Raw genomic sequence first — 27,588 nt, forward strand, 5'->3', positions numbered from 1 at the left:
ACGCCCGAACCGTCGACTCCATCTCGTCTTCTCCGATCTCTGCCGCGCCGAAGGCCTGCCGCCGTCGCCCTCGCCCTCGACGCCGCCCGCCGTCGCCCTCGCCGCCCGCCGTCGCCCTCGCCCTCGACGCCGCCCTCGCCGCCCGCCGTCGCCCTCGCCCTCGACGCCGCCCGCCGTCGCCCGCCGTCGCCCCTCGCCCTCGACGCCGCCCCGTCTCGCCCACGTACGGCGCCGCCGGCCGCTATCACCGGCCTCCCTCGCCCGCCCTCAACGCCGCCGGCCGTCTCTTGTCCGATTCACATGCATGCCCCGGGAGCCCATCATCCGTTGTCAATATAAGTTAGAATTATGCCCCGGTTAACCTATGTGCAAGTGCAACACGAGAAGGATTGAAAAATTGCACTATGAATCTTGCACCGTCAATAATAGTTTTCCTTTAAAAGTTGGATACTTGATTCACTTAGTATTACTCCCTCCGTTCCTAAATATAAGTTTTTTTTATAGATTTCATTAGATGAGTATATACGAAGCAAAATGAGTGAATCTACGTTCTAAAGTATGTCTATGCACATCCATATGTAGTTTTTTAATGAAACCTTTAAAATGACTTGTATTTAGAAACGGAGGAAGTACTATAGAAATCCGGGTCTTTTTTATATATAGTGATGGTTATATGTCTCACGACGATGAAGGCCGGATACTTGAGATCTTTTTGTTATATATAACGTGTGTACGAGCTCTCGTGTTCGGTTAAGTTTATACCATATTTGCAACAAGTGAAATAATCCCTCTGTTCACAAATATAAGATGTTTACCTTGCAAGTTTGGAGCTTTGTTAGGAATACAGTGATATCCTAACCCATCAGAATTTAAGTTCTAAACTTAACATTGATGCTCGTCTGTGTTAGTGGAAGCAGACATTCCTAGAGATAGGGTCAGTGGTGGAGCCAGAAAAATAGGACAAGGGAGGCCAAGTAGTCGTCTGCCGCCCCGTCTCGCGCTCTACCGCGACACCCTCTCCCACCCCTTCCTCGCCCCCTCCTTTTGCCACCGCCCTTTCGCCACCGCCACCGCCATCGGCCCCCTTCTTCACTTAATTAATTTGTTTTTACTACATGTTTTCAGGACTGACATAATGGCGGACGATAGAGCTGACCCGATTATGGACAACTATGATCCGGACGGTGAAGCACATATGTTCGGCATCATAAACGGCGATATTCTATATGTGCCGACCGGACAAGATCAAGAAGATGATATCTCTTCTTATCTGAACCTTGACGGTGAAGATGAAGGGCGCCGTCAGCAAGATGATGCCGAACAAACGTCGATAAACGACGATCTTCAAATGGAAGTAGCAACCACCTCCGGCGCCGAGGTATATATATACATTGAGCCTCTGGTGATACAAACTAACTGATTTGAATAAATATGTGTGTACTAACGCGCGCGACTCTCTTTCTTATTTTAGCCCTCGGCCGGATCGTCGAAACAATCGAGTACGTCGTCAAAGCGTGGCGCAACCAAGACGATGAAACAAGGAGAAACATGCACCATCGAGGTTGTCGACAGTGCAACCGGCAGGCCGCTGGAGCCCCGCAAGAGCGCCACCAAGTTTGTCAGCCAATGTGGAGCCGTTGTTAGAGACAACGTCTCGATCACCGTCCAGGAGTGGAATAAGCCAAAGAAGGCACGAATTGCTGGTTTCACTTTTGTCGATAAGAGAACAAAAAAAGATTGCTTCAAGAAGCTTATGGAACATTTCGTTCTACCTCCGGAATACAACAAATTCGATGAGGAGGGTAACAAGATTGAGGAAAACAAGGAGAGGAGGAGGCTAGTCAAACAGTTCGCTCTTCATAAGATGGCCGACGCATTCCGGAAATTCAAGCAAAATCTAGCCCATGACTTTGTCAAGCAGAACAAGACTCCGGATTTCAAAGGACAATATGAGAAACTGAAACATGATTGGCCAGAATTTGTGAAGCAAAAAAAATCGGAGCAGTTCATTCAAATATCAAAAAATAAGGAAAATGCGGCTAAGAAGGAGTACAATCATATTATGGGGCCAGGAGGGTATCGCATTTGGGTGCCTAGGTTGGAGAAGATGGAGAACGAGCTGAGGGCGCGAGGAATCCGTCCAGGTACGGAGGGATGGGACCCAAGGGCCAAAAGCTGGTGGTACGGGCATGGGGGAACGCTGAACCCGGAGACAGGGGAGTGTGTTTACCGGGGCAAATTAATTAAACCCACCCAAGCCCTTATTGACGCAATGAGGGATGCTCAAGAGGGGAAGATCAAGTTCAACAGAGAGAACGACGCGCTGACAAAAGCCCTCGGGAATCCTGAACACGGAGGACGTGTACGAGGCATGGGGCACATTCCGTGGAAAATAGGGTTCCCCCAGAACGATGACCCGTACGGTTACAGAAACCGTAAGAGAAAGATGGATCGGGAAGCAGATGTTGTGGCGCGGTTGGCATCGGAAATGGATGTGATGAAGAAAACCATGAGTGTACTAGTAGCCGAAAGAGATGCAGCTCGGGTGCAGCATGAAGATCATCCAGCGGATCTCGGAAGCCAGCAGCGGAGAAGCAGCATGGCTTCCACGGAGGGCCCACCGGCTGGTGCAGATGCACCGACGATCGAAATTACTGCACCGGAGCCTCTGGTGGTCGAAATTACTGCACCGGAGCCTCCTCGCTACCCCGTGGACGATATAAAGGAGATGAAACAATGTCATCTGTATTATCCTATCGGGAACATGTCCATGAAGGTAGCCATCGGCAGTGCTTTACCATGTTTACCTGGAGCACTCCACCACAACAACCCCATTCAAGATGGCTATGCTCGTGTCACGGTGGAGGACATAGTCCAAGGGTTTGAGGACCTGGAGATTGACATTGCTACACCTGAAGGGGAGAAAAGACTTGGAGACGTCAAGCGCCATTTCATTCTATGGCAAAAGAAGTTTATCAAGTTTCCAGGCGAGGCGCCAAGGACAACAAGTCCACCCCCCTACGGTGGTGGTGGTGGCGGTGGCGGTGGTGGTGGTGGTGGTGGTGGTGGCGGTTCACCTACACCTCCGTCACGTTAGCCGACGCCCCCCAGTCCACAACGTCCGGCGGGTGATCAGACGCCGCCCCCCAGTCCTCGTCCGGCGGGTGATCAGACGCCGCCCCCCAATCCACCTCCGGCAAAGAAGCAGAAGCAGTCCTGGATTATTAACCCGGACCCTTATGTACCTAAGACCACAAAGGTACCGGAGCCATCACTGAAGCCTCTCCCCACAAGGCCTTGGGAACGTAGTGCCGAGGAAACTGCCGCGAGGGCGGCTGCTGATCATGAGAAATGGAAGGCGGACTGCAAGAAGAAAAGAGAGCCCGAGCCCAAGCCAGTATTTTCTGATGAGCAAAAGAAGTGGGCTAAGTCATTTTTGAGCACACCGTCCCAAGCCGCGAAGAATCTGCCTGACGACTATGCACGTGAACTTCGTAGGCAGGCATTCATGTTGAAGGAGAAGAAAGAGCGGGCGGAGAACCAGGAGAACAAAGCCTTGGAGGAGGCCGAGAAAACGGAATTAGAAAGTAAAAAAAGCGGGAAACGAGTTGCCCAGCTCGGGGAACAAAGTAAACAATCGATTGCCCCGCTTATAGTGAAAGCCGCCGGTCCGGATGACCCCGATATCATAGCAGCTGCGGCAGCACATGGATTGACTGTAACGAGTGCCAGAGAACAAGCGGCCAACTTAGGTATTACTCTTCGTGAACTGTTAGGCCTTGATGAGGCGCCAGTGAAGGAGGTAGTAATTACATATGTGAAGAATGGGCCTCTCGTCGAGCCTGCGCAGGAAGAGGATCTACCTCCACAAATGAAAGGTCTGCTGAAATGGTACAAGGGTTACATAAAAAATAAAAACGCCAAAGAATATATTTATGCGGAAGTTAGATATGAGCATCACTTCAAACATTACTATGTACAAATTCATCTGAGTGAATTGTTCCAGCTTTTCAATCTGCGCGAGCTCGACAAATCTATCATCAGTTGCTACGTTCTGTAAGTGATTTATTTCTACCCCATCTCGTTCATATTGCCTGCACTATATATATGTCGTAACTATATTGTTGTGTCCGCTATTATACATGCAGAATGAAGATTAAGGAATGCAGAGTAAGGAACATCCATGATGTTGGGTTCATTGACCCACACATCGTTAATGGATATGTGTTGGAGCATCACCCCGCCGACATGGAGGCAGACCTGTGGCAGTTTCTTACAAAGCAGGAACTCAAAAGTGATATTCTATTTCCTTACCATTTTGGGTGAGTGTTTCTGTCTTGAGCACATTCTCTTTTGTTTACTCCATGCATGGTATGTGGCCGGCTAATCGATGAGTTATGCATGACGTACTGTGCATGTATCGTGTCCGCAGGTTCCACTGGATTCTGCTAGTAATTAAAGTTGACACCTCAGAATGTCTCGTCCACGACTCTCTGAATATGCATCCAAAGCTTTGGGGCGGCATGAGAAGAATGCTGCAGAAGTAATTATTTTCATTCATTTGCGCTCTATATCGATCGGCCTATTTCGTTCATTTCCTAATATCAAGTAACTAATAACTCTCTTGTTCATTTAATTTTCTTTGCCTCGTAGGGTTTGGAGACGATTCGTAGATACAAAGGTCGGTGAATTCAAAAAAGAGCTAGAATTCAAAAGGTCAAAGGCTAAGAATGGTGGGGATATTCAGCCAGCGGGGACCAATCTATGTGGATACTATGTCTGTGAGATGATCCGGAGATACACCTCTGAGCGGGTTCCGAGTGATACCAATGCTCAGAGGAATAACCTCCGGGTGATGCTTAGTCCAGAAGCTCGCTTCCGACCACTTCAAGAGGAACTAGCTGGATGGTTCAGGAGGGAAGTCCTCCATCCTAAAGGAGAACACCATTACGAGGACGTAGAACTTTATATGCATTAAATTATGTATGGAAACTTGTTCAAAATTGTATATGGTCATCCGATGATATTGAATATATATTGTATATTCCTCTTGAATTCTTTTTGGTTCTAATTTCAAATTTGTTTGAAATTGTACATTCATATGCATGTATGTAGTACCGTAGAATATGTGAAACTCCTTCAAAATTAAAATAAAGCACAAAAGAAATAAAACAATACAAATTAAACAGAAAACAGGTTTGGGGGGGGGGGGGGGGCTAAAACCCTAAACCTGCAGCGGCCTTTAGTCGCGGTTGTCCATAAGAACCGCGACTAAAGGTCCTCCGCCCCGACGGCCGCCTGGCGCCCACGTGGACGGGCCTTTAGTTGCGGTTCTTAAGCAACCGCGACTACAGGGGGGAGCCTTTAGTCGCGCCTATTTGATCGCGGTTGCGCAACCGCGACTAATGGCAGTTGCGAACCGCGACCAAAAGCCCTTTTTCCACCAGTGTTCCACACGAACCGGGACCAATGCCCACGAGGCCCCGGCCGGCCCCCTGGGCTCACGAACCGGGTCTAATTCCCCTCATTGGTCCCGGTTCTTGAAGAACCGAGACTAATGGGCTGGCAAGGGCCGAACGGTTGCCCTGTTTTCTACTAGTGCTAATAGCCAAAGAGAACACATTATATTCTATTATGTGTTTCCTAAATAATCATGATACTCAACACAACCGTGTGTGTGGATGGATGGGGGCTATTGCCCCCCCCCCCCCCCCCCCATCCCCTGCGCACAAATATAAGTTGGCAGAGTGAGTCAATTGTGTTGACCGTAGAGCCATGAAACCGAGACTTGCATACCAAATAGGGAGTATCAACCTATCACGGAGGTATCAATCATCGAAGTTATTAATTAGCACATTTTGTGGCACAAGGTCGAGAACAACGTATTCTGCGTATCAGTGCACTATCGAGAAGTTCAGGAGGAGGGTGATGATGATGACATCGGTGGGCAACCCTTGGTATGTTCCTAAAATTAGAACGTTCGACGGTTATTAGGGTCTTTCATTCTAATGGTTGCTAACCTTTAATTCAAAAATATATGTTTGGATGTTTATGGTTATAGTGGGATTTGCTTGATTATTTTTGTTTTTTTCTAATTAGCCCATCAAATACATTTAATATATAATGGATCATTTGGTGGTCCATCCGCATGAGAAGTCAGAGTGGCCTACTCAATGAGGGAGATGATGATGACATCGATAGGCAATCTTTATTTTTGCCTTCTTTTCCATGGTGTGTCTGATTCGTGTTGGTAGTCAGCCTCGCCATTTTGTAACTGTTTTGCCTACTTTTTCGTGAATTTACGGGATAACTCTCTTTTTCAATTTTAACGAATTGAGATCCTCTGGAACCGACTTTGAATAATTAAACTATATGATAACCTATTTAAGTGCTATTTTTTTTTGTGAAAATCTCTAAATCCAAAATAAGAACTTGTTGATCATTCTTAATTACTTTTTTCACGGCATTACAAAAATAGCATTTCTGAATTATCTAAGATTTTTCTTCCCGTGCATGTTGTCAGTTGTGTGTTGGTGCCGAGTAAATGGTCAGTTGGGTCATACGACCAGTAAACTAGAGAAGGTGATGTTCACTCTGTTGGTAGACTAGAGCGAGCGTCATTTGCTTGGGGCACGTTTTGTTGATCCCACCGTTTTTAGACACTTTGCATATTTGACCTATTAGAGCGTCGTTGAGCATATGCATGGAAAAAACAATCTTCTGCATATTGATTGATTGTCAGCATGTACTCTTCCTACATCATAGCGACGCCTCTTCGCTCCGTGCTTTGTTGCTTTCATTGTAGTTCATCACATGGGTGCATGTTATTTGGTTCCATATAGGCATACTGTTGTGCTTATGTTGTACCCTACTTGATTAGCTTACACACTACTACTACACTTTACACACGGTCACACCGAGCACACCAGCACCACAACACTACAATGGTGATAAACTGAATGAATATGATGAAGTTCTTCAGCCAGAACGGACGATCCACCTTGGCAACCTCAACCTTACTGCATCCCTGCTCTAGCACATATTTGGAGTAAGTATCTTCTACCTCCTACCTAGTCTTAAACCCTCTCTGGATTTGGTTGTTGTATCCTCAAACTTGGCTGGTGCAACCTTCCCATGAACTGTAAACCTCTGGAACCATTCCTTCCAACATGGCAAACCACTTTCCCTAGCAATGCAAATGAGCAATGAGTTGAAGCAACAAGCAATGAAGCACTCTAGGAGCAAGCAATGAAGTATATAAGCAATGGATCATAAGAGCATTAGGAAGCATGCATGATCATACCGCATACCAAGTTCAACCTATCATTAGGTTGGTGTCATCTTACCACCACAACCAAAAGCAGGGGTGCAATCCATTTTTGGAAAAGGAGGAATATGCATGCAGCCATAACCCATATTATTAAATTATTTCAAGAACAAACTCTTAGGTCCATAATGTGCTCACGATTTGAGCATAAAAATAAGTGCGTAAATAAATAAAGGCTGCCACATCTGGCGAAACCAAAAGTAGGCTATGATATCTATACATCTAGTCTATTATTAGCTCGTCATCTAAATCGACTGAAGATAGCTAGTACGACCGTCTGCTACCAGTTGCACCCAATATCCATAAGCTTCCTGGAGTCCGCAGGTGTGAGTAAAGACAACGTATGTATCCAAGCCATGGTTCTGTAAATGACCCGCAAAAAATTCTTGAAGTTCTTGACATTAAAAATCATATCGTTTCTAGTGTTTCATATAGCCCAACATAATGCACTTATTTCAATCTGGATATGATTCTCTATAGTTATGTCTACTCCATGCGAGGGTGTAACCCTACAACCGTAAATTCGTGATCATCGTGCGGATCATCGTGGGGGATTAGTATATACCACCTCACCAAGATATATAGACCATAAGATTGTTTTCAAGACCTAACTACACAAAATACACATCATCATTGTCATAGTCATCGACATCATGGAGGATCATGCACGCCGTCGCCACGAGAAGAAGTAGCACTAGTAGTAGTGCTTGTCTAGCCAGGTCCTCAGCCAAAGCATCATGTGAGTCTCTTCCATGGCAACAAACCTAACACCCTGGACTTTGTTTTCAAGAGGTGGATGAGAGCAACCATGAGAGCCTCTGAGCTGAAGCCGATCTGGTCCATCACAGCACCGTAGAGCTCAGGGTGGATGTCGCCGTCTTGGTCTCACTGATGGCGATGGCCACCTCCTTCACAGCCTGAGTGAACGCAAGGGATGCTACAAAAGTGTTCTTATGCCCCGGATGTTGGCCCAGACCGCGCCGAGTACTTCCGGCAACGGTGATACGACCGACGACAAACGACGATGACGGACAAAGCTTGCTGACGAATTCAACGAATTACTTTAGGTCAAGACGGACCGTAGCATTACACGAAGCTGGCTCCAAACGCATGTACAAAACTGTTGATCGATCCTTGCCTTGATCGATTCCAGCAGCCGGGAATACACACGTACGCGACGAGGCAGGCTTATTGCCAAAGGCTCATATCGAGCCTTGTTTCTTGTCTTTATTGCTTTCGATTCTCATGGTCTTATTCTGGTTAGAGGGGCTATACATATGTATATACTCCCTCCGTCCCAAAATAAATGTCTCAAGCCTAGTACAATTTTGTACTAGAGCTAGTACAAAGTTAAGACAGTTATTTTGGGACGGAGGGAGTATAATAGTAGGACTAACAAGCTAACCTACTCGGCTAACAATTCTAATCCTACTCGGTGACTGCAACCAGTCCGTTCCGGACAGGGACACCACTACGTCGTGGTTAATCCAACAATCACCCCCCTAAACACGACGTCGTCACGTCACAGCTTCGACGTCGATCCTTCTTCGCATCTACAAGAACTTCTCTTGATCCAAAGCCTTGGTCAGGATGTCCGCCAACTGATCATCGGTGCGATTGTAGTTGACCTTCGCCTTCTCTTCTTCCACGCAGTTCTTCATGTAGTGATACATCGTATCAATGTGTGCTTGCTCCTATCATGCCGCACTGGATCCTCACGTAGAAAAAATATAGACTCGTTATCAACATTGAGCACCACTTGTTCCGGATCTCGATCTATGAGATCACCGTGTAGCCTTCCTAGCCACACACCTTGACACTCTGCTTCACTTGAAGTCGATGTCACCATTTTCTGCTTTCGTGATAGCCAGCTTACTATGCTTCCACGAACGAAATATGCCACGTCCGAGGTACTCTTACGGCCGTCAACAATTTCTTCCTTATCACTACCACTGTAGCCGAGTAGTCTCACCATCTTCTTCTTGCTCAGCTCAAGACGAGGTTTCATTGAAGCGTCAATTGGATTGCAATCTTTCATGCCACATTTTTCAAGTACCTTCCTTGTGTATGCCTCCTGGCATAGTGTGATCCCTTTCGAATTATGATGTACCTCTGGCCGAGGTAGCAACTCAAAATACCTAGATCATCCATCTTGAAAAATTCCCTCATTTCTGGCTTGAACTTTGCAATCACCTCTTCATCTGCTCCAATAATCAATAGATCGTCGTCGTAGATGCCAACTAGTAGACAATCCCTTCCATCACCTCTCTTGTACATTGCATGCTCTAGTGGGGCTTTCTCAAATCCAAGAGAAATCATAGTCTTGTCAAGTTTGATGTTCCACGCCCGAAGGTCTTCCGTCGCCCATACAAGACTTTGTGTAGCTTCAATACCTCATGTCCTTCTCCCTCTTTGATGAAACTTGATGGTTGATTCACATACACATCTCCTTCGTTCAAAACCGTGGATTTTACATCCATGTGATGTATATTTCATGATTCTTGAGCCGCGAGAGCGATGAGTAATCTCATCGATTCCATCCATGCAACGGGAACGAACACTTCTTTGAAGTCCACACCTTCATATTGCATGTACTCTTTGGCTACTAGCTTCGCTTTGTGCTTCACACAATTTCCTTCAGCTTCTTTCTTGGTCGTAAATTCCCACTTGAGCTCCATGTTTTTTCATTGTTGGGAAGATCCACAAGGTCCCATGCATTGTTGTCCTGGATCGACCCCAACTCTTCTTTCATAGCATGACGCCAACACTCCTTCGTATTTGCGTCTTCAAAATCTGCCGGTTTCTCGACAATTGCTAGACACCTTCGTCCACTTCCTTTGATCCTTACCGGGTCAATCATCCGAAGAGTATTCTCCGGATATGGATGAAACACCGGCTATAGATTTATGGATACGGGTGGTGGTGTCCTTTCCTCCATTACCGTCGGAGGCGAGATGAAAATTTCTGTCGCGCGCGTTTCTTTTGGCGAAGCAAAAATTCCAGCCCGAACTAGGCTTCCTAGTATCCCTGACCCTTCATTTTGATCACTTGTTGCGTTGCATGTGCTCCCTCCAGCCATATGAACTACTTGTAGAGCTTCTTCATGTGATGGAACAAATCCATCACGTCCTGCTCCATGCCCTATTGCTGAAGACATACTGCTACTACTACGCAGGATACTACAGCCTAGTCCACCTCCCTTGCTGCTGGTCGGGACAACCAGCTTCGGGTCTTCTGGCCGAGCGACCGTAGCAGACCGGACGACTGCTCGTCCGTGTATTCGCGGTCCAAAATCTGGAATCTCCACAGCCACAGCCGGGAGTGGACCTTTTTCCCTCGCTTTGCCATCCTCTGACACGGCGTGATTCTCATCAGGTCCGAACGGCATAGCTCGTCGTGTGCTATGGTTTTCGGGCACCATCACAGGTGTGTAGTGTACTTCTGACACCATGTCTTTGTCTCTTACTGGACAACATGACAAGGCTGGTGCGCACATGCCTAATTGATTCGTGGCCTTCAGGCGCCACGTATGCCGAAGTGACATTCGTGTCCGTAGCAACGACACAAATTTCAGACTTATGCATCACGTCAGTAGCTTCGACACGAATTTTGGACTCACCCCTCATGTTTGTAACAAGGCCGCTTCTCCACGGCCGAGCGCATGCAATGAGCGCTTCCTTCGCTCCAGCAAAGATAACACTTACACCCGTAGCATTGGTGTAAGTTTCGGAATCACCCCCCGCATCCATAGCATTGACACGAGTTTCCGAATCATGATCTTGAGAACAAACTTTTCCTTCACGGAGCGCGGCAATTTCTTTAGCCGACCCTTGAAGAACTGGATCCTCCTCGTCCACGAGTTCACACATCAACATCATGTCACCTTCATCTCCTTGCTGGGCCATTAGCGCCTTCTCCTTTGGGGGATTCTTGCACTCCGACTTGAAGTGCTCCATGATTCCACAATTGTGACACTTGATCTTGCGTTTGTCAAACTTCTTCTTCTTCTTCGGAGCGCCATCGCTGGCGTCCTTTTGATTTTATTCGTTTGGCACACGATCTTGGCGAGCATAACTACTATAGCCCTCACCTTCTCACCTTGAGTCCAGCGCCTGCCACTGAGCCCGCGTGAGCATGACAAGCTCATCGTTCCTCCCGTCCCCGAGACTATACCTCATACGCTCGTCGTGAGCCTTGTAGCGTCCGACGAGATCATCAATGGAGAGAGTCGCGAGATCGACGCACTGCTCGATCGCCGTGATAATTTACAGGTACAGGGGAGGAGCTGCGTGCAAGAACCTACGGACAACCGAGGCCTCCGTGAGGTTTTCTCCAAGTGCGCGGATCCGATTGACGAGAGTAGCAACACGTGAAGCGAACGCGTCCACGAACTCATTGTCGCCCATGACCAAAGTCTCATAGTTTTTTAAGAGAGTTTGGAGATTAGCTTGCTTGATGCGGTCGTGTCCCTCGAACATGAGCTCCATGGTATCCCACACCTCCTTCGCCGTTTTCTGGCGATCACGTGTTGAAGGACATCCATGGGCATCACCGAATAAATCGCCGATGCCGCCTGCCGATCCTTCCGATGCTCAGCTCCCTCCTTCTTGAAAGCGTCGCCTCCTGGATCGACTGCATCCCACAACACGTTGGCGCGGAGACCACACTTCATCAGGGCCTTCCAGACTCCGAAGTTCTCACGGTCAAACCGTGGGTACGACGAACTCGCCGGAGCAGCAAATACTTTAACCGCACCGGTGTACGCCGCCAGCTGCTGGGCCTTGTCGTCTTCCGACATGATCTTCCGTTACTAGAAGATCAACCTCGCTCTGATACCAATTGTTGGCCCAGACCGCGCCGAGTACTTCCGGCGACGGTGATACGACCGACGACAAACGACGATGACGGACAAAGCTTGCTGACGAATTCAACAAATTACTTTAGGTCAAGACGGACCGCATTACACGTAGCATTACACGAAGCTGGCTCCAAACGCATGTACAAAACTGTTGATCGATCCTTGCCTTGATCGATTCCAGCAGCCGGGAACACACACGTACGCGAGGACGCAGGCTTATTGCCAAAGGCTCATATCGAGCCTTGTTTCTTGTCTTTATTGCTTTGGATTCTCATGGTCTTATTCTGGTTACAGGGGCTATACACATGTATATATAATAGTAGGACTAACAAGCTAACCTACGCGGCTTTACCGTATTTTCCTTGTGGGTGCCAGATTTGCTTTGCTCTCACGATTCAACACCAAACAGGAAACAAACATGAAGTCTTTTTCCTCTTATATGTTTGGGTGGTTCCGTCATGTAAGGAGGGCTCAAAAGCTGATGTTTCCAAGCTAACTAGGCAGTGAACGCGTCAAAACCATCCTTGTCGGAGGGAATCGGCTTCAGCCGCGCCCAGGGTGGACTACTTAACGATATTGAGGATATATGGTTTCAAATTAACCCGACTAGTCGACAATCCGTGCAATCGCACAGGCTAGTCTATATTTTACTTATTTATTTTGAATTGCATAACATACATCTTTAAAAATATAGATGTGCATGTTAGAGAAACTCCTTTCATTTTTTTTTTGTCAAATTACTCTATCTGCGCAACAGAAGTAATAGTGTTTATTAGAGAAAAAATGATTTATTTTTAAACTACACCAAACATAATTTCACAATGAAGATTTTTTTTTTAAAGCTCATTCTATCATATTATTTATGCCAGTACCAGTCAATTCAAAAATATATATTTTTAATTGGCTGACTGATAATGTGTTTATTTACCTACTTCTCTATGTCCTCGAGCTTTGTTATAAATCTTGGGTGCTTATAGCTTTCTAATATATCCCTATTTACACTACTTAGGTTTTGTTTATAAGGAAGAAGGAAGACGTGGAAAAACTTTTGGAATAATATGATAGAGCATTTTCTTTATTCAATTGAGTTCCTATGACTTGGGTCGATTCAATGGACACATTGAATAAAATATAATTGTATCTTGTATTAGTATATGATTTTCATGAAAAACTTGTGCTTGACATTTAATTTGTCAATGCAAAAATTGGTCATTTCCAATCCTGGTCGTTACTCATGAGTTTCTATACCATTTTTTTTGTATCAATTCAAATTTTGCATATACTAACATGGATAAATATGGAAAAATTATCAAAGAACACTACTACTAAAATATGTCTAGCAAATTAGATCACGCTTTGCCTAGAAAGAATTCGACCCATGTAGATGATAAATGTCACTCTATCTTACACACAGAAAAATCATTCTGCCACATGAAGTCAAGTGCAAAGAATACATGTGGAAATCCTACAGGACTAAAAGCAGATTCTGTGAAAAATAGCATGAAAATTCACAAAGCAGGGAGCTAGTCAAAGAGCTATAGATGTTCATATCACACACATGTTCGAATGCTTTATATTTGCCAATCATTTAACTTAAAAGAAAATATTATTTAGTATCATCCATAGCCGCTACTTATAAATAACCTCACGGTGCAAATTATTTTTTACATATCTTCACTTTAGTAGAGGAGCTTTCTGCAATCCTACATTTAGTGTAGCGAGTACATCCATTATTCACAATAAGTGAAAGCTAAGCCTATTTACTGGATGTATCTAAGTTCCAACACAACCATTGGCTTACGACCATATATTTCATCAATGATGGTCATGGCCTGATAGAGAAAATCCAAGTGACATTTAAATTTCAGTTATTCCATTATTAACATGATAATTCAATTCATTGATTCTTACCATACGTCATGGTGATCAGCAGAACATTGTTGCTAAACTCTTATAGTCCTATATGCCCTGCTATGCAATACCTTTCCTTCTACTACAGTGGCTCGTCCTTGCCTCAACTAATTATGGAGCTTGTGTGTCGCTGGTTATGACAGCCTATCAGATTGAGTTGCATGTGATACTCAGTTCCGTCAGAAAAAGACAGTGAGGGTTTTCTGGTGATCTGCCACTCGCCGTTGCCTGTCTGGAACAGCGAGTCATGACTGGCCTAGCGTAAAATAAGCTCATTCCTGCCGTTGCTGGCGTACTACTTTACAGCAGAAGAATGTCAATTTTATGTGGTCGAGCATGTCGAGCCGATCCAGATCCACGTAGAAACGAACATACTACACGTCCTGGCCATGGTTTGGAACGCGTCAGCACTACCGGTGGCCACAGGAATTCAGAGAACTCGTAGAGCGGGCATGGCGTCTGCACCCACATGGATGCGGACGTGCCGATGGCGTCGGAGAACTCATGAACACATATAGGTCAAACGGCTCCAAATCCTCAATAAGCGAAGTAACACATATGTAACGCTCATAGGCCCATACCCTCATACGTTCATTATCAAAGAGCTTCAAAAAGCCAGTTTAAAAAAAAGCTTCAAAATAGAGAATCATATGCCATATCATTCTGTCACGTGCAAACAAATCAAGAACAGAATAAGGATAGTATTATTACGTTGGAGGCATTAGGCCCATTCGCTTCTTGCAGCAGGTACACCAAGCCTTCATCTCTTCTCATTCTTCTGAACCATGCTGATCCTCACAGAAACTGAGTCATGAAGAACATGCGAGTAGTACCATCTGGACGGAAAAGCTACTTGCCTACCTGTGGAAAACAACATGGGATCCAAATCAGGATAAATTCGAACCTAATTTGGCTGTCACGTACAAACTCCTTACTGCAAGAAGAAAATAAGAATCCTATTATGTTGGTGGCATTAGGCCAATCGTCTCCTTGCTGCAGGTACACCAAATCTTCATGTCAAGACGCAATAACGTGTGTGGGGCATCATATGGACGGAGAAGGATGGAGAGAATACTGCTCCTCTTAGGAACTGGGGCAAGAACGTGCAGAGGCGCATCATATGGACGGAGAAGGATGGAGAGAACACATCGCAATTGTTGTCGGATGAGATGGCTGAGACAGAATTGATGGAAAAGTGAAGGAGAAGCTTGAGCGAGAGATTAGATGCTAATGGAATATCGCGATGGCAAAAGTATAGGCACCCGGAGGATGATCGTCTTCTTTTCTGTAAGCACCAGGAGAATATGATTGGCGGCCACCAATTAATAAGAGGAGACGTGCGTGGGTCAGACCGGGTTCTGTTTAAGCAAAGAAATTGGAGCGTGGAGTAGATAAAGATTCTTTTCTTTTAAGAAGAAAGAAGATAGAGATCCGCGTTTGAAAAAAAAGGTAGAGTTTTTTTTAATTGGATTCATAAGGAAGAGAAGAAACGGTGGAGAACTAACAGGATCGTGACATTGGTGGAGTATATTTAGAACGGACAACTGATTGTGGGCCTTTGAGCGTTTTTTTTTTCGAATCAAACAAAATTCAACGTCAGAATTATATGGATGCATCTACACCGTAATAATTCAATCCCATCAGATTAACGGTTCATAATTACTAATTAACATGGGAATTTTTAGGGAGTCACAAATTAATATAAGTATAGATTTGGAATTGGGTCCAAAAGGAAGTCGTAACTTTATTGTTGATAAGTGGAATTCTCTATGAAATATACTACTCCCTCCGTCACAATTTAGAAGGCGTGTTTGAAAATTCTCTGAAACCTAGATGGTCATTGATTGGCTGTGAGATGAGATAAAAAATAGTATTCACACTACGCATCATATAGAAGTAGTACAATGAAGTACTAATTAACTGCTAGGAGTAAATGCAATGCGCCTTAAACCCTTGTCTATTATGAAAATGCACGTAAGTTTAACTGTGTCTTTTAAACCGTGACGGAGGTAGTACACCAATTTTGCAGTAGCATCGAAGAATCTGATCCTTTAGGTAATAAATATTAACGGTCCATAATATTATTGAATGTATTGTAGAAGCCCCATAGTACTATCTAATTTACATTATTTATTTGGACTTAACTATACAGCGGCGCCGCATGTGAGCCTTCTCATGCACCGGTCAATTTATCTCATTACAATGCATGCATGCAATGACGTCATCAAGATTCTTTCTATTATCTTGAAATTTAAAAAGTTTTATCTCTAAAATCGTTAATTCAATTGATAATCCGTTTTCGCCGTTGGCTTTGTCGCGACGAGATCTTCAAAATTAGACCCCATGTCGACATGTTTCGAGAACTTTTTTTCTCCATTCATAATTGCCATATTTTTAGACTTACTTGTCGTATTATTAGTCACTTACTTGTCCGAAAAAAATAACTTAATTGTCATTTTTTCTTGATGTGAATCATGTGCCGCATGTATCCATATTGCAGCACACAACAGATAGAAGAATATACAGATGGGGTCACAAAAATATGCATTACATGCAAAGCGTCACACAGAAAATGGATAAAAAAAATGTCACACACAAAACATGTGTTGGCAGACCTTATTCACTAGCTAAATGCATCTGGTTAGTACTAGTACTACTAGTAGTAGTTTCAAATTGTATAGTTGCCAATTTTACAAAAACTTAGTTGTCAAGATGGTAGTTTAACTATGCCGAGTTGTCATATTTTACAAACGATGACCAAAAAATATTTTTTTTGTGGTCACCGGTTTTAAATAAGTTGAGTTGTCATATTTTTGCGTATAATCGCCTAACAAAGTTGTTTGTGCTTGCCATTCTAATTATGTCGAGATGTCATATTTATACGTAATTTCCAAAAAATTGACAATTAAGTTATTTTTTATCAGACAAGTAAGTACTCACTAATATGACAAGTAAGTGCAAAAAATATGGTAAGTGTGAGCAAAAAAAAAGTTGTCAAAACATATCAACATGGGATCTAGTTTTGAAGATTTCATCGAAACAAAGTCAACGGCGAAAACGGATCATCGATTGAATTAACGGTTTAAGAGATAAAAGTTTTTAAATTTCAATTATTTAAAACGAATCTGATGACATAGTTGCATGCATGCATGGAAAAGAAGGCACACAAGCCGCCCCATCGGATGTCCAGATGCGGCGCTTCTATATAGAATTTCCCTATTTATTTTTATGAGAGGTTGAAGGATACCAACTTGCTAACAAGCATGCGACTTTTTTAGTTGAAGCTACAAAGAAAATGGTGCACTCATTAATTAAGAAGAAATTTTATAATTCGCCATGTCGAAGGAAAAGAAAAATAACTTGATTCTACTCTCTCGTAATACTACTACTCAAACATTTGGCACTCGCCACAACCTAATTTGTACGTGGTCTCATTCCGAATGGGCAACATGATGAAATAGTGTAGCATTGATTTTTTTTGTGCCATTACAGGAGCGTTTCTTGGCTTGCAAAGATCCTTACGCTTCCCTCGTTCGAAAAAGCATCAGCAAAGAAGAGATAGCCTCACAGATATATCTCGCATATTGTGCTCCACGTGAGTCCAGCACGAATCTACACTGTCGAAACCATGCCAAGAGCTTCATCACGTCAGTTCAGACCTGTACCTATGATTATGCTGGTGTAAAAATATGCAGGACAGCTAGCCAGCCATTGTGAGTATATTACGGGAGATCCATGGATGCAATTTATGAACGTGTTTCCCTTTTTGCTGGCCGTGCATCAGAACTAGGTCCAAGATTTATCGATCACATTACATTGGTTTGGTTGTCGATAATGGATCAACACATACGAGCCAGTCAGCCTTAGTTTGTTAACACCACAACAATGCAAAAGTGCGCTGAAGAAGTGACATCGCATGATAGGCAAAACAAGCATGCATGCATGCATGACCTGTCTCTGTGAACGACGGCATTCGGTTAATTCAGGTAAACTGCATGCATATACATAATATACCTATGATATGCACACATATGGCTTGGTAGGGTAGCTATATGTATGGTTTGTTGTTCTACTGCTCTTATATATAAGGCATCACACAGGAGAACTAACCAGGTTAGTCAGCCCCTGAAAACGAACATGTTACGAAACAAGCTCGTGTGCCGTGGCCCATGGCTAGAATGCTTTCATTAACATGAGCTTGGGAGATTGGAGCGAACCAAATCACTGTCACAGCACGTAAAGGATCCACAGGAGACTTGTACCTTCACAAAAACCTAATCATACCTATATCAACGATCCGTGGGAACCTTGCTAGTTTTGAGTTCCAGATCAGGATTGTGGTATTGGATGGCTAAATGACCTCCAGGAAGTGTTGTGTACTGCTGGATCTCACTAATAGGTGGTTTCGAACACCTCTGTTATATATATGGTTTGGTAGGGTAGCTATATGTATGGTTTGTTGTTCTACTGCTCTTATATATAAGGCATCACACAGGAGAACTAACCAGGTTAGTCAGGCCCTGGAAACGAACATGTTACGAAACAAGCTCATGTGCCGTGGCCCATGGCTAGAATGCTTTGATTAACTTGAGCTTGGGAGATCGGAGCGAACGAAATCACTGTCACAGCACGCAAAGGATCCACAGGACACTTGTACCTTTACAAAAACCTAATCATACCTATATCAAGTTCCAGATCAGGATTGTGGTATTGGATGGCTAAATGACCTCCAGGAAGTGCTGTGTACTGCTGGATCTCACTAATAGGTGGTTTCGAACACCTCTGTTGAAAACCAAAAGGCATGTATGTTATACTGCCTTCATAATGTGGTTGCAATTGGTGTGACTAGTGGGTAAAATAACTCCGTAAGATTCTTTTTGAAACAAACCAATTAGTTATCTGCTAAGCTATGAAATGTTCAATTATCAAATATTATACAATATTTTGAATCCATGGTTGAGTATTTATAAAATACTGTGCAATATTTTTTACTTGAACATTGGGTACTTTGTCCCGTTTGGCGTGAGGGTTCTCAGAGGGATAGATGTAACACTACACTGTTATTTTTTTAATGGCTTATTGAATACCTTCCACTATATTGCCCCTTAAATCCTTATGTTTTTGTGTTGTGCATCAACTACTAGCCGATTCACAAGTTCCATGAGGATGAAACTCGAGCTCTTTCTAGAATGCCTTCCACTATATTGCAATTGATGTCGAATGATTAATCTACAGAATGGTCAGCCTGAACAATGGGAGTAAGGTAATATTGATTCTAAACTGTAGTAACACCTCTTTTATCTGAAGGTCCACCAAATGAGAGATATTATTTTTTCGACAAAGGGTGGTTATTATTGACATACTCCGCATAGCTAAGAAGCACACAACCAACACCAACACACACAAAACCCGATAACAAATAGCAAAGTCGTATAAGACCAAAGCTATGCCTAGGCGAGAAAAAAATTAGAGCGAACAAATCAGCGATCGATAAACTGCAACAACGGCCGTGTCTCCATCATCCATCTCATGACATCCGCAGCCGCATGATTACAACACCCCGGCCCCTGGCCTGAATCCACTCAGACGCCACATGGCCAGCACAGCACGCTAGTTGCAGCCCCCCCCCCCCCCCCCCGGTGCTGCTGTAGTACCCATCGGAGGTTGTCGCTCGCACGTGTTGCAGTCGCCCTACCGATCAGAGGCCATCACCGGAACGTGTTGCAGTCGCCACAACCTAATTTGTACCTCCAAATGGGCAACATGATGAAATAGAGGAGCGTTGATTTTCCTTTTGCGCAACTAGAGGAGCGTTTCTCGGCTTGCAAATATCCTTACGTTTTTCTCGTTCCAAAAAGCATCAGCAAAGAAGACATACCCTTACATATGTCTCGGATGTTGTGCTCCACGTGCGTCCAGCACGAATTTACACTATTGAATCCATGCCAAGAGCTTCACCACGTCAGTTCAGACATGTACCCATGATTATACTGGTCAACAAACATGCAGGACAGCCAGCCAGCCATCCTAAGTATATTACGAGAGACCCATGGATGGAATGTACGAACATGTTTCCTTTTTGCTGGCCGTGATCAGAACTAGGTACAAGATTTAAAGATCACATTACTTTGGTTTGGTTGTTTAATTAATGGAATCGACACGTATGAGCCAGTCAGCCTTAGTTTGATAACACCATAACAATGCAAAAGTGCGCTGAAAAAGTGAGATCGCATGACAAGCAAAACAAGCATGCATGCATGCATGAACCTGTCCCTGAACGACTGCATTCGGTTAATTCAGGTAAAGTGCATGCATATACATACCTTGCCTATGCTATGCACACATCTGGCTTGGCAGGGTAGCTATATATATGCACGGTTTGTTGTTCTACTGATGTTATATAAGCCAGCCATCGGTTTGTAGTCAGTCAGCCCTTGAAAACGAACATGTCACGAAACAAGCTCGTGTGTCATGGGTCATGGCTTGAACGTATAGATTAACTTGAGCGTGAGAGATTGGAGCACACCAAACCACAGTCGCATCACACGTCGGAGGCACAGGGTGCTTGTACCTGTACAAAAAATTAATCATAGTTACTTCGACAATCCGTGGGAACCTAGCTAGTTTTGCAATCTAGATCAGGATTGATGTAATGGATGGCTAAATGAAATTGTGCATGTGTAGTGTACTGCTGGATCTAAATTATTTAGGTTAGGTCTAATAGGTGATTTGAATATCTCCATTGAAAACCAAACGTTTCTAAAATATTCTCCTTGTACTTAGCATCTGTAGTCGACTTCAAACTTTGGCTAAGTCTAGGCCTCGACATTGTCCTGGGTTCAGCACGTGGTTGCAATTTGTGGGACTATTTGGTAAAATAATTTCTGTAGGACTTTTTAGGAAACAAACGAATTAGATATCATGTTGAGTAATAAAATGATCATTTTTGAAACATCGTGCAATCTTTTGAATCCATGGTCGAGAATTCATCGAATATTATGCAATATTTTGACTCAGGCGCTGAATATTTTGTCCTTATTTTGGCATGACAGTGAAAAGGGACAGATGTTATACCACATCTCTACTTATTTTTCTAGTAGCTTGTCGATACATTTCCAGCTTCTGAAGATGATAACATCCTTATGTTCATGCTCTTGTGCATCAACGACTAGTCAATTCATAAATTCCTTCAGGATAAAACGAGAGCTCTTTCTACAATACCTTTCACTAATAGTGCAATTGAAGTCGAATCGAGCAACCTACAAAATTGCCAGCCTGAAAAATGGGAATAAGATAAACTTAAATTTGACTATGTTAACTCATCTTTTATGTGAAGGTCCACCAAATGATAGATAGATGACCAAGTAACAGAAGTAATCCAATAGTGCAGCTCATTTTTCTTGCTTTGCCTGACAACATAACTAATGTTTTCTCCTAACACACACCTACGTGAAGGTGTTCTCAGTCTTCTTTTACCGTGATCCTGCTTGTGAGGATCTGTCAACATGGATGGAATATTGTTTGCAGGTGTGGTTCTTGTTGTAGGTGTGGCCGTAGTTTGTCGATTACCTGCAATTTGTTTTCTCTTGTAATGATGTAGGTTTGCACACTCATTTCTGCTTTGGTACAACCTTCTAAACACATCGAGGAGATATCTTCATACCCCTTCATAAAATAGATAGGCTGGTCTTTTTTCTTAAAGTACGTCACTGTTTATACGTTTAATTTGGGGCCTTATACCGAACAGGGGCGGATCTAGGATTTTAGCATAGAGGGAGGAGGGCGGGCGAAGAAGAGTATGAAGATTTATTTCTCTTCCAATATATGATAATAAGAGAAATGCTAGATAATATAGGTTTTGGCCAATGAACATACAAGAGGAGCGCAAGATGACATCTATCTTTTTTTTCGAAGAAGCAAAGTAGATTTCTATTAGATTCATGTAGATAATATACGCCAAAACAGGTGCAAGATAGTCAATAATCTCATATGTTGTGGTTTCTGTTTCAGCTTGTTGTGTAATTCTACTTGTGTTATAATATTTGATCTGTAAAGATTGAATCTATCCATAAAGAAAATTAAGATTGAAGCTATTGTGTATAAGCTAGTTTGCAATCTACGATGTACAGCGCCTTGAGTGTGAAATAGTACCTTGGATCCGACGTGAGTCATATTGTGCAGCCCTGAGTGTGAAATCTGAATTGCCGAATAGAGGGAATCTGTAGAAGTTAATCATGTTGTTTCTTTAGGATTAGGAAAGAAAGCCAAACCGAGTCATAGTAGTATTAGGATTCCTAGTCCTAGTCTATTTCCATAGTCCCTTGTGGACGTGTATAAAAGACACCCTAGGGGTGTTGATTGTAACACCAGACGGACGGACAGCGACGCTGAGTCGGTCAAGTCCGGCAGCGGCGGTGCCAAGGCGAACAAGAACGGCGACAAGGTGAAGAAGTGCGTCAAGTCAGCAACCAGTGGTGGAGGAACGAGCGGCGCCAACGTCCAGGCGCATCGCAACATCCCCATCCAATACCCGATGCTCACCGACGCCAACTACGGCGTGTGGGCGGTGAAGATGAAGATTATTCTTCGATCCCTTCGAGTGTGGGAGGACATCACGGACGACGACGTCGACGAGGAGCGCGACGAAGGTGCCATGGCCGCCATAGCCCAGTCTGTGCCGGATTCCGTGCTGATGACATTGGCGGAGTTCGAGACGGTAAGAGAGGCGTGGAACACACTCAAGGAGATGAGGATCGGAGAAGATCGCGTCACCAAGGCTCGGGCACAAGTGCTGAAGCGCCAATTTCACAAGTTGCAGATGGAGGAAACTGAATCGGTGAACGACTACGCCATGCGTCTTACTACTTTGGTGGGAGAGATCCGCGCGCTTGGTGCAAAGCTCGAGGAGACCGAGATTGTGGAGAAATTTTTCAGTTCGGTGACAGATAAATTCACGTACATCATCGGCACGCTCGAGCAGCTTTACGACATCGACGACATGACCATAACGGAGGCGATCGGACGATTGCGGTCATGGGAAGAGAATACTCGTGGCTGTCGGAAAGGCAAAGGAGGAGGTAGTGACCAACTCATGTATTCACGCGCAGATTGGGAGGCCCCAAGTAGCAAAGGAAGGCGTGACGGTGGCGAAGGCTCAAGCAACACGAAGGGCGATGGACAAACCGGAAAAGGCAAAGGAAAAGGCAAACCACAAGGTCGTGGTAAGGCGGGCCAATCTAAAGAGCAGAAACCACGGAACTTGGACTTGTCCGAGGTCAAGTGCTATAACTGCAATAAGATGGGTCACTTTGCGAAGGATTGTCCAAAGCCTAACAAGCGGGAGATCAAGGTAAATTTGGCAAAGCAGGAAGTAGAAGGTCCAGGTCTTCTGATGGCCGAAGTTTGTGATCTCGCTGAAACGGTGGTTGTGAAACCAAGCCGGAAGGTGCTACTTCATGAGGAAAAAGTGACACCAAAGTTATCCGGTGATCAGAACGTGTCGTGGTATCTCGACACGGGTGCCAGTAACCACATGACGGGGTGCAAGGAGAAATTCCTCGAGCTGGAATACGATGTTGAAGGCTCGGTCAAGTTCGGTGATGGTTCAGCTGTGGAGATTTGCGGGCAAGGATCTGTCCTCTTTGAGGGTCTCACAGGCGAACATCGCATACTCATCGGAGTGTACTACATCCCACGGCTGCGCAACAACATCATCTCTATTGGGAAGCTTGACGAGAATGGATGCAAGGTGAATATCGAGAGCGGAGTGATGCCGATCTTCGACAACCTTCGAAACGTGCTAGCTCGTGTTAATCGCACACGGAATAGGCTATATATCCTCAAACTTGATCAATCTCAACCAGAGTGTTGGCTCGCCAAGAGTGATGATGATTCGTGGTTATGGCATGCTAGATTTGGACACGTTAACTTCTACGCCTTGAAGAAGATGTCAAAGATGGAGATGGTATCCGGGATGCCAGTTATCGACCATGTTGATTGAGTATGTGACGGGTGCTTGGTTGGAAAACAGCACCGCAGGCCATTCCCTGCTCAGTCTACCTATCGTGCAAGTGATGCACTCGAGCTGCTCCATGGTGATCTATGTGGCCCTATCACCCCGGCAACTCACGCTGGAAAGAAGTATTTCTTCCTTGTGGTAGACAACTACTCGAGATATATGTGGGTCATTCTCCTACGGTCTAAAGATGAGGCGTTTGAAGCATTCAAGAAGCTGAAGGCTGCAACAGAGATGGAACACAAGCTGAAGGTTCGCGCTCTACGGACAGATTGCGGCGGAGAGTTTACGTCGAATGAGTTCAAAGACTACTGCGAGAAGATTGGCATAAAGAGGTTCCTCACGACACCTTATACGCCGCAGCAGAATGGGGTCGTTGAAAGGCGCAATCGAACTGTCGTTGACATGGCAAGGAGTTTACTCAAGAGCAAGAACGTGCCGGGGACTTTTTGGCGAGTAGCTGTCTCGACGGCGGTCTATCTTCTCAACCGGGCTCCAACGAAGGCGGTGATCGGCAAGACTCCGTATGAAGCAATTTACGGACGTAAGCCGAATGTGTCTCATCTACGGACATTCGGGTGCGTGGCACATGTGAAGACGGCGGAGCCGCACCTCTCAAAGCTTGCCGATCGTAGCACCAAGATGGTGTTCATCGGATACGAGAGCAGTTCTGGCACCAAGGCATACCGTTTCTATGATCCACAAACCAAGCGTCTACGGATTTCACGCGACGTCGTGTTTGAAGAAAACCAAGCGTGGAATTAGAGCGCCGCAGCCGGCGATGCTCCAAACAGTAACATATTTGCAGTTGAATTTCCAACTGATGATGATGCAGGGGAGGATGTCTAGGTGATTGGCAAGACGCCCAACCAAGGTGACCACAATGGTAGTGATCATCATGGTGCCGACACCGACGACGACGCGCATAGGTCGCAAGGAGATAGCGACAACGACGCGCACGACACTGGCAGAGATCTCAACGACAACATCGACAACGAGGCGCATAGTGACGACGACAATCAAGATGATGGTCACGGTCACGATGACTACGCCGACGACACGGATGTCGATGACACGCCCGGGTCTCAGCCATCTTCCTCAAGTGCATCAACACTGACACAATTTGTGTCGCCTCCTTCGCAAGCCACAACGGACTCCTCAGGGCCTCGTCGCTACAAGACCCCTCAAGAAAGTCTACAAGTACACAAAGTCAGTTACGCTTGAGTACTCCGGACTATGTCTGTTCGGAGTTGAGGAGCCGGCAAACTTCGTAGAGGCGAGCAAAATTCCTAGCTGGACGCACGCCATGGATGAGGAGATGAAGGCAATTGAGAGCAATGGCACGTGGACTTTGGTAACCCGACCTCCAAACCAAAAGACGATAGGTTTGAAGTGGGTGTACAAGTTAAAGAAGGACACGGAGGGTGCCATTGTGAAGTACAAGGCAAGACTCGTTGCAAAGGGCTACGTTCAACGTCAAGGAGTTGACTATGATGAGGTGTTTGCACCGGTTGCTCGAATCGAGACGGTGAGAGTGCTCCTAGCTTTGGCAGCACAAGAGGATTGGAAGGTTCATCATATGGATGTTAAATCCGCTTTCCTCAACGGCGATCTCATAGAAGAAGTGTACGTGGAACAACCCCTCGGCTACGAAAAGAAAGGCGAAGAAGGGAAAGTTTACAAGCTCAAGAAGGCACTTTATGGGTTGAAGCAAGCGCCAAGAGCTTGGAACTCAAAGTTATACCGAAGTCTGGTCTCGCTCGGGTTCAAGAGATGTCCCCTCGAACACGCAGTCTATACAAAGAACTCCAAAGGCTCAAACCTGCTAGTTGGAGTTTATGTCGACGATCTGATTATCACCGGAGATAGCGTACAAGAAATTGAACGTTTCAAGGCGCAAATGAAGAACAAGTTTAGCATGAGTGATCTGGGATTACTCAGGTATTACTTGGGCATCGAAGTGAAGCAAAGCTCCGGAGAGATTTCCCTATGTCAATCGGCTTACGCGGTCAAGTTATTGGACAAGTGTAGCATGTCAGATTGCTACGCGACACAAGTTCCAATGGACCAACGTCACAAGTTGAGCAAGCGTAGCTCAAATCCGCTGGTGGACACCACAATGTATCGAAGCGTTGTGGGCAGCCTAAGATATTTGGTGCATACCCGACCTGACTTGGCTTATTCAGTCGGGATCGTGAGTCGTTTCATGGAGAATCTGACAACCGAACACATGAGCGCGGTCAATCAAATTCTACGCTATGTGAAAGGCACAATTAATCTTGGCTGCACGTATAGAAAAGGAAAGGAAGGATTGGTCCTTCGTGGATATTCAGATAGCGACATGGCAGGTGATGTTGATGACCGAAAGAGCACAACGGGCATGGTTTTCTACCTTGGCCCGAATCCGATTAGCTGGAATTCTCAGAAGCAAAAGGTGGTGGCACTGTCTTCATGCGAGGCAGAATACATAGCGGCAAGCACAACAGCTTGTCAAGCAGTGTGGCTGAGAAGACTCCTAGCTATTCTTGCAAAGCGGGAGGTGCAGAAGGTGTCATTGAAGATTGACAACCAAGCTGCAATCTCATTGTGCAAAAATCCGGTTCATCATGAAAGGAGCAAGCACATAGATACCCGGTTCCACCATATCCGGAAGTGCATTGAAGAAGGGTTGATCGAGGTTCAACATGTGAACACGAAAGACCAACTTGCTGATATTTTCACCAAGTCCCTCGGTCGACAGAAGTTCATCGAGATGAGGAGGAAAGTCGGAGTGCAAGAAGTGAAGTCAAGCAACAAGATTAAGGAGGTGAATGTAGAAGTTAATCATGTTGTTTCTTTAGGATTAGGAAAGAAAGCCAAACCGAGTCCTAGTACTATTAGGATTCCTAGTCCTAGTCTATTTCCATAGTCCCTTGTGGACGTGTATAAAAGACACCCTAGGGGTGTTGATTGTAACACCAGAAAAACGAAAAGCAATACAAAGTAAAGGCTCGACACGGGCCTTTAGCCATCAAATCCATCGATCAGTTTTATTCGTGTCGCTAGTTACGCAAGTTCTGTCAAGTAGCCGGCCGAAGCAAGAATCGCGTACGTACGCAGCTGCATACACATATTCAAAAGCCAACAGAATCAAGAGATCGGCGTAGACGCAGGTTGCACGCAACAGGCGACAAGGGGCGTTGATCACATATGCCATGATTTCCCACCAATGGTTGGCGATGCCCTAGTATGGGTTTAATCTGGCCAAACATCGGCAGGACTAGTCAATACATCAGTCCAGACCTAAGCATTCTTACGCTAACTAGGCTGGGCTTCTTCCGAGCTATTGGGCCTGTTAATCGTCACTGTTAATCGTCACTGCAAGTACAAATTAATCTGAAGTTACTGCTCGATATACCCCAGTCAGTCCCCGCTGATGTTCGATGGGGGTGGCCGATCGATAGGGCGGTCTGCCCCCGCTCATTGGCTCCACTGACA

Source organism: Hordeum vulgare, chromosome 7H (genome assembly GCF_904849725.1).
Source record: "Hordeum vulgare subsp. vulgare chromosome 7H, MorexV3_pseudomolecules_assembly, whole genome shotgun sequence".
Classification (NCBI taxonomy): Eukaryota; Viridiplantae; Streptophyta; class Magnoliopsida; order Poales; family Poaceae; genus Hordeum; species Hordeum vulgare.